The 8,372-nt window shown below is 45.1% G+C and overlaps 1 non-coding gene across 1 annotated transcript; it reads left to right on the top strand.

The window, feature by feature from the left end:
* Nucleotides 1-5,687: 5,687 nt before the first annotated feature.
* Trnat-ugu (transfer RNA threonine (anticodon UGU)) lies at nucleotides 5,688-5,762 on the top strand. Its single transcript has one exon. It is a non-coding gene; the product is annotated as a tRNA-Thr (tRNA).
* The last annotated feature ends 2,610 nt before the right edge of the window (nucleotides 5,763-8,372 follow it).

The following is an 8,372-nucleotide window of genomic DNA, read 5'->3' as shown; positions in this document are numbered from 1 at the left end:
CTCTATATGTATGTATGTGTGTATAAACGCCTGATGATGAACAGAACATGTTCGAAACGCGTTGCATTATGTTAGATTAAGCATAAAATAAAAAGTGACTGGTAGCAGAAACTTGAAATAAATAATTATCCCACACAGTCACGTTGCACAAACATAGCCATTATGGCTGAAAATAATTGCTACATTGCCATTCCAACCGTACTGTGAAATTGTCCCTTTCGAAAATTTCAGGTGACCAGGATGCTGTTAAGTAATCTGGCAAGGATGCGTGGCAAGCATGGTTCAGCTCGTTTCCATTTATGCCGTATAGACTTCAAGGATAATACTCTATGCGAATGCCAGGAGAAAGAAGACAGAGTTGTAGAGCAGTTGCTGTTTTCCTGCGGTTTTTCCGAGGCACAGAAAACACACTTAGGCTAAATCTTGCGAAAATGAAGTTGCAGCTGCCAAAAAGCATACCTGTCCTATTTCTTGAGGACATCCGAATACGTAAGGAGCCCTGTTTAATTTTATATTGCATACAGTAAAGGGGAAACGCGTACGGTAAGAAAATTCTTTTATTGAGTTGTGATAGACGGTTCTAAACTAGTAATTATCAATATATTACACACAACTGAGGATGGCACGACAACAGATAGTTAACGGTGATCGTCTACGTAAAAATTGTGATATTTCAGTGTAGACGTTTTTTACGTTTGTACTAAGCTGATGGCCGCTGCTACGAAAAACTCAAACCGGAACTAAATTGTTTTCGATTAAAGGAGATGAAGCCACAACGAACCAGTCTCTGCCCGTTTATATCGACATTTACGTGGTATTATAAGGATATGTGAATTTGTGATCACCATAAAATAACTGAACGTATTAGTAACCAGTGCATTGTTAATTATGCATATATAAAAAGTTAAAACAGAAGCGCCATCTTAATTTAAGCCAGGAATAGCTTCCTAAGAAAATGATGTATTACGAAATCTTGTTCAGTCTTCGTCTATAGCAAGTTACGTGTTTCGCTCCTTTGGAAAAATTGCAGTATCTGTTTGTCTTCATTCCTATCATATCAATTTGAAATGCGTTATCAACTTAGGCGAAATAAAAGTAGTTGTGGATCCTAAGCACGACGCTTGAAACTATAAACGCTACAAACTCAGACACTGGATTACAATCATCATATCTTTGGGAAAGTGAATTCCTTTTTTTGTACGTTTGCTAATAAATTTAATTTTTATAAAACTCTGACTTCTGCAAACGCAATTTATTTCTTTTTTCCTTACTATCTAAACATGTTTTGACACTTATGTGCCATCTTCAATGATCTGATTTATTTTTGTAAGAGTATTAAACAAAGTTCATGGTTGTTTTCTGTTTCAGGCTTAAAAATTTTAACAGCAGATGCACCACAGAAACTCACTCCAAACACTAAAAAGTAACGCCCCACTTGGAAAAAGCAAAAAGATCATCACATGAGCGGCGACAATGACGTAGCATCTCTCGCTGAGTGCTTTACGAGCAAACTAAGTTGACACTTGGTGCGGTAGCTGATGCGAGCGCTCGTAAAGGCATTTCCCATCAGCCACCGCGCCGAGTGTCAACTTAGTTTGCGCAAATAATATGGTGACGTAATTTGTTTTCTCAAATGTCGTTTCTGCGTATGAAAGTCTGCAATGCCAGTTCAGACTGGAGTGAAAGAGATGTGTAAAATAATGTATATAATTACAACCAACAAAGACAACGGACCAAATATGTATAATACGGCTGGAAACGGAAAAAGTATTCACAAATAATAACTCTACATAAGTACTTCCACCTACTTTGCAGATGACATGCTATCAAGGCATATAGAGAAGTCTCCCAGGACAAATTCATCTTCAAGATTAATTTTGTTTCAGCTGAGTAATAAAAAAATAAAGAAAGAAAAATGAAAATGCACGTTATAGTTTGTAGGCCTGAACAGAAAGCAACAATTAACTTTCATAAAATTTTTATAGAAATAAACCCAGAACTACTAAAGGCGACATACAGGTGCGGAGACTAGTTTAGCTAAAGAATATAAACAAGAAATACATGGTGTTTTAGAGAAGGCAGAAATTTAAAGAGCCCACATGTCTATACATCGTTGACACAGTCAGATAATTAAGAAATAATGATGAACCTCATGTTATGGTCGAGGGTACGAAGTGTGACATCAAGACTAGCAAAGGCAGCATCAACAGCAAGAAGACTGGAAGCGACCCCGCCACAGGATACCAAATAGGGGGAGGAAAGGCTGTAAAGAAGCAAGCAGCGATTCTACAGTAGGCATCTACGGCTTGTTGTCCCAAGGTTGCTGACTTCGGTTCTCTAGAATGGGCGCCGCCTGACTGCCGTACCATTTCTTCACGAAAAAAGATTCAGGATTTAGTATCACTCGATACGAGGTAGGGTAAACCAAGACGGAGCGTAATCTCAAGTAGCGAAAATATTGCACTGAAGACCTCCTGGCAGACAATGGAGAGGCATCATAAGGATGGAGAGGCGTTCCTCAGGGTAGTGTGCTAGGGCCGTTACTGTCCACGGTATTCACCCATCAGGCGAAACATTCCCCACCTGCCTAAAGGCAAGTTGGTCCGCTTGTGGAATGCAATACAGCAATGATTCTGCGAGACACGGGGATTCGACAAGTCCATAGCACGTTCCCAGTGGTATGTGACACCAGATATCTACACTGATGCCACGCAATTGCTGTAAATTACATGCCGATTCTTAGTGGTCGAGGATCTAGCGATCGATAGCGTCCCAGATATGTTCCAGCAAGGTCCCATGAGGCACACTTGGCAGCCAAGACCTGAGTTCCCTTCCATGCTCCAACCTCTGTAGCAATATTCCGATTTTTGGTTCCGACTGTTTTCCTGCTGGAAGATGCCACCTCCATCAGAGAAGGCATCAAGAATGAAGCGGTGCAGGTGGGTCATAATAATGTTCAACGCGGTCCACAGTTGTCACGGTGTCTTCAATTACTACCACAGGTCCCGCGGTAGGCCACGTGGACGTCCCCCGTAGCATACTACTGACAGCACCGGCCCTGCCTCCGTGTTGTGGTGCACATTTCGAGCACCCGTTCACCTGGACGACGACCGACACCGTGGTGTAGGTAGAAACGTAATTCAGTGGACCAGGCGACAGGTTTCTATTGATCCACTACCTAATCTCTATGATCCCGTGCACATTGCAATCGGCCAACCGGTGTGGCCGTGCGGTTAAAGGCGCTTCAGTCTGGAACCGCGTGACCGCTACGGTCGCAGGTTCGAATCCTGCCTCGGGCATGGATGTGTGTGATGTCCTTAGGTTAGTTAGGTTTAATTAGTTCTAAGTTCTAGGCGACTGATGACCTCAGAAGTTAAGTCGCATAGTGCTCAGAGCCAGCCACATTGCAATCGTAACTGACGACGTCGTTTGGTGAGCACGGAAACAAGAATAATCTGCTGCGGAACCTGATGTTTAACGAAGTAGACTGAACGTTGTACTCCGAAACATTTGTACCTGCTACCTGATTCTTCCGCCGGCTCTTGGTAGAACAACATAATAAATGATAAGCACAGTATTGCTTATGTTCTACAGGATTAATTTATTGAAGTAAACCGGTTTTCGCCTTACAAGACTGTCATCAGACTTCAACTGAGTGTCGCCACCAAAGAAGTTACAATGTTTGTAAACAACATAGGAAAAGATGCTATTAGCCGAGCACTACAGTATTGCACCTGGCAGTGAGGGTGCTTCGGTCGGCTCGCATGTTTACCTGTGCGCGTGAAGCCAGCCGGAACGTGCTCCGCTGTTCTAACAACCAGACAACGTGCTGGTGAAGCTGATCCGATCTCCACAGTGTATAAGAGAGTCGAAAAGAATGGATATGATTTTTCTTTACTGTAACATTACCCTGTGTTTCCGAAAACGGCCACGGGCGACCAAGAGGCTGGACAGTACTCGTCTAAACTGACGCACAAACACACAATAAATGCCATCGTGGGCAGTGCGTTGATTTTTATTATATAACGTATGGCATTTAAGTACATTTCAGTATTGGATCACGTTATTCTACATCACATAACATTACGTATATTCACAGACAAGCATCTAGTCCTTGTATATACTCAATGGATTTTTGGGATGCCATGAAGAATTATTCAAAATCCCCACTGAAAGCTCTGGCACTGCAGTCTTCTCTGATGTGTTGGATGGTCTGCATAGGCGTGCTGCAGTAACATGCTGGCGAAGGCAGCAGTCCCTATTTCAAGAGTGAGTCAGCACATCTTCCATGCCCAGTTCTAAGTCGGTTCAGAGTTGACCAGATCTTCCGGGGCTGATCAAACCCAGGAACTGCCCCAGTAATACAAGGCATTAGGTGGCAAGTTGTAGGGGCACTTTGGAACCATTCTCTTCTAAAAGAGTTGATGTCAGCCCCAGTGAGGCTGTCGAGGGCAAGAGGAGGATGTCTTGAACGAAGCCTCTTGATACTCAGATCAGGTATATCGATATGTACCGGTAGTTTAGGGTTTGCTTCGGTCTTGTTGTATTCCCTGACCAAGGCTGCTTCTCGTCGTATTTTTGGGGGTGTTATATGACTCAGGACAGGTAGCCGTATGTTAGGTGTAGACGTAACGGTCCCTGAAATAATACGCATGGTGTTAAGTTCGATATAAATTTTGTTCACATGACTGCTGTTTAGCCACACTGGTGCACAGTATTCCGCCCTTGATAATATAATTTAAAAGGTAAAAACCTGAACAATGAATAAAAAAACAGGGAGCAGGCAGTATAAACAGTAACACACCCTGCCTACGTGACAGTTTAATAAACAAATCCAATAAAATAAAATTAGTAATTGACAGGACTACTTCAAGAGATATTACACAATGAAAGGGATAGAGAAACCAATTAAATGAAACAATTAACAATTGTAACAGCAGAGTATATGGACTATACAGGCAATTACATTTAAATAAAAAGAAATGAATAAGTACGGGAAAATGGAGGAATATGAAGGAACAGAGAGTGTGGGAAGTAATGGAAAATTGAAAGCGTTATATGAAGTTTAGAAGAGGGTAAGTGTTAAGATGAGTTTGATTATTTAAGATTAAATTCCTCATAGCACTGTGCAAAAATGTTGCGACTACACGACCGTTTTCCCCTAATCGACCTTTCATGGGCTTCGTTGACTGGATTAATCATAGACATCGAAATAATCTCTCGCAACGTATGCAAGATGCAATCCGTCAGTGACATAATTCGGGCGTCTAAAAAAAAAATCGAAACGGCCTTCAAAAAAGTCGTTAAAAGTTGGAGACTGAAAGCACGTCTGATGCGATAAGACATCTGTGAAGCGTCAATTCGAGTCTACGTAACGTATACGAACCACCGTACAGTAACGAAATTAGAATTATATTAATACCTTCAGCTGCTGACGGGCGTTGATATATATCAACGGGGACAGGTGAAAATCTGTGCCCCGACCGGGACTCGAACCCGGGATCTCCTGCTTATATGCAGACGCTCTATCCATCTGAGCCACAGAGGACACAGAGGATAGTGCGACTGCACGGAATATATCGCGCAAGCCTCCCGCGAGACCCATATTCTCACCTTGTATGTCGACACATTACACTCGTAGTGTCCCACTATCCCGAGATAGTCCCTGCAGTCGCATTATCCTCTGCGCCCTCGGTGGCTCAGATGGATAGAGCGTCTGCCATGTAAGCAGGAGATCCCGGGTTCGAGTCCCGGTCGGGGCACACTTTCACCTGTTCCCGTTGATATATATCAACGCCCGTCAGCAGCTGAAGGTATTAATATAATTCTAATTTCGTTCTAGACCGCTGCAGGTCATCAATGGTGTCTGTTGTTTCGGACATGTCCGAAAGAACAGAGCCGGCCGGAGTAGCCGAGCGGTTCTAGGCGCTTCAGTCCGGAACCGCGCCACTGCTACGGTTGCAGGTTCGAATCCTGCCTCGGGCATGGATGTGTGTGATGTGCTTAGGTTAGTTAGGGTTAAGTAGTTCTAAGTTCTGGGGAACTGATGACCTCAGAAGTTAAGTCCCATAGTGCTCAGAGCCATTTGAACCATTTTTGAAAGAACAGACACCATATCCATATGGTGGACTGCAGGTAATGGATGTAGACGGGTGGTGAAATCGGTCGAGTTCTTTTGAAAGGAGACATCCTGGTATTTGCCTACAGCGATTTAGGGAAGCCGCTGAATAGCCTACACCTGTGCTGGGATCTGAAGCGCCGCCCTCCAGAATACGCTGGTGGCGGTGTGTTGGGTGTAGCTCAGTGGCTTCCACGTCGAAACTAGGTGGTCGCGGTGACGGACTCGGCTACGGCGAGATTAGATAAGGAGGCGAGCCGAGGCGATTACAGCTGGGGTAATGGGAGGCGGGCGTCGCCACGGCCGCCGTTTCGTTTGCTAATGCGGGCCCTTAAAACACGTGCCACCGCCAGCTGGTCGCGTGTGGGCAGTGCAGCCTGCTGCAGTAGCTAGCTAGGTGGCGTCGCCGGCGGCAAGTTAATGGCGCACGCTAATGTTAATGCATACACAGAGATAACGGCGCCTCAATTAACGAGCCGGTTGAAACACTTTTCACTCATAGTCACGCTGGAAATACGGTCATCGTTTTCAACAACTCCATCTGCGACTACAGCTGCAGAAGGTGTACCCTCTACCGTAAGACAGCGGTGCGAGATGCAGAGCTACCATGTTTCAATACTGCCAGTACAGAAAATACGACGCTATAATCTAAGCAACAACACGAGAGGAAACACCGCAACTTTAAGTTCGACGTGGTAGTGGTAAGTTTTATACGATTTCGCGGAATATTAGCATTAGTATTAGTAGTAGTGGTAGTGGTAGTTCTTGTTTTTGTACTTGCTGCTGTTGTCTGTTTCAGCTCATCTGTGAATCTTCTCTCGTCTCCAGTTTATTGATAGTCCATGAGCAACGAGCAACTCAAGAACTGGTTGAACAAGCTTTTCAAAATTGACCTCTCTGGTGTGTCAACTACAATTCTTTGGTATCTACACTGATAAGCCAGAAAATTATGACCACCAACCACCGCAATACTAGACGCCGCCTGGTGCGATGCGGTAACAGTACTATGCAAGCGCAGTAGACACGGACGGGGAATCACCCTAGCGAAGATATGGGCTGCAGATGGGAAGATAAGCGACTTTGAAAAGTTGCAAATTGTTATTACGCAGAGGCTGTCAACGAGTATCTCGAAAAGGACGAAGCTGGTGGAATGCTCACGTGCTACTGTCGTGAGCATCTGCGGAAAGAGGTTGAAAGACAGTGAAACTACCACTAAGCGCTAAGTGATTGGACATTCACGGCTCTTCACAGAACGTGGGGTTCGGAGGCTTCTCTGCTCTGTAACGTAGCCGGCCGGTGTGGCCGAGCGGTTCTAGGCGCTTCAGTCTGGAACCGCGCGACCGCTACAGTCGCAGGTTCGAATCCTGCCTCGGGCATGGATGTCTGTGATGCCCTTAGGTTAGTTAGGTTTAGGTAGTTCTAAGTTCTAGGGGACTGATGACCTCAGATGTTAAGTCCCATAGTGCTCAGAGCCATTCTGTAACGTACGATAGATGGGGATGTGTGGCATCTCTGCCGAAAGACCACAATGCTGGTGTATGCACAAGTGTTTCGGAGCACAGCGTTCATCGTGCATTGTTGAACAAGCAGTTCCGCAGCAGGCCACCCCTATGTGTTCACATGTTGACCCAACTACATCGTCAATTACGATAGCAGTGGCCACGGGACCATTGGAATTCGACCGTCGATCAATGGGCTCTTCGGGTGAATCAGATTTTTGCTACACGAGGTCGATAGTCGTGACCACATAAACGTCGTCATCGAGGTGAACGACGGCTCGAAACGTGCAGCGCGCCACGGACGCAGGCTGGTAGTAGCAGTATTATGCTATGGGAGACATTCTCCCGCTCTTGCACGGCGCCTGTAGTAGTAATCGAATACACGCTGACAGCTGCAAACCATCGACATCCCATCATGCTTGATGTCTTCCCCTAAGGCGATGTCATCTTTTAGCAGTATAACTGTCCGTGTGTCGGGGCCAGAACCGTGTTACAGTGGTTCGAGGAGCATTAGAGTGAACTCACGCTGATGCGTCAGCGACCAAATTCGCCTGATGTTAATCGAGTGGAACCCATGTAGATTGCAATCGGGCGCTATCACCGCGTACGCAAATCAGCGGCCCTTTGTTTACGCGAATTACATGACCCGTGCGTAGACCTCTAGAGCCACATGCATCCACAAACCTGCCAACAAACTGTCGGCTCCCTGACACGCAGAATCAGTGATGTATTTCGTTTCAAAAACGGACAAACAA

The sequence above is a fragment of the Schistocerca serialis genome, chromosome 2 (assembly GCF_023864345.2).
Source record: "Schistocerca serialis cubense isolate TAMUIC-IGC-003099 chromosome 2, iqSchSeri2.2, whole genome shotgun sequence".
Taxonomy (NCBI): Eukaryota; Metazoa; Arthropoda; class Insecta; order Orthoptera; family Acrididae; genus Schistocerca; species Schistocerca serialis.
Note: the sequence above shows the minus strand (reverse complement) of the source record. Positions and strands in the feature narration are given on the sequence as shown.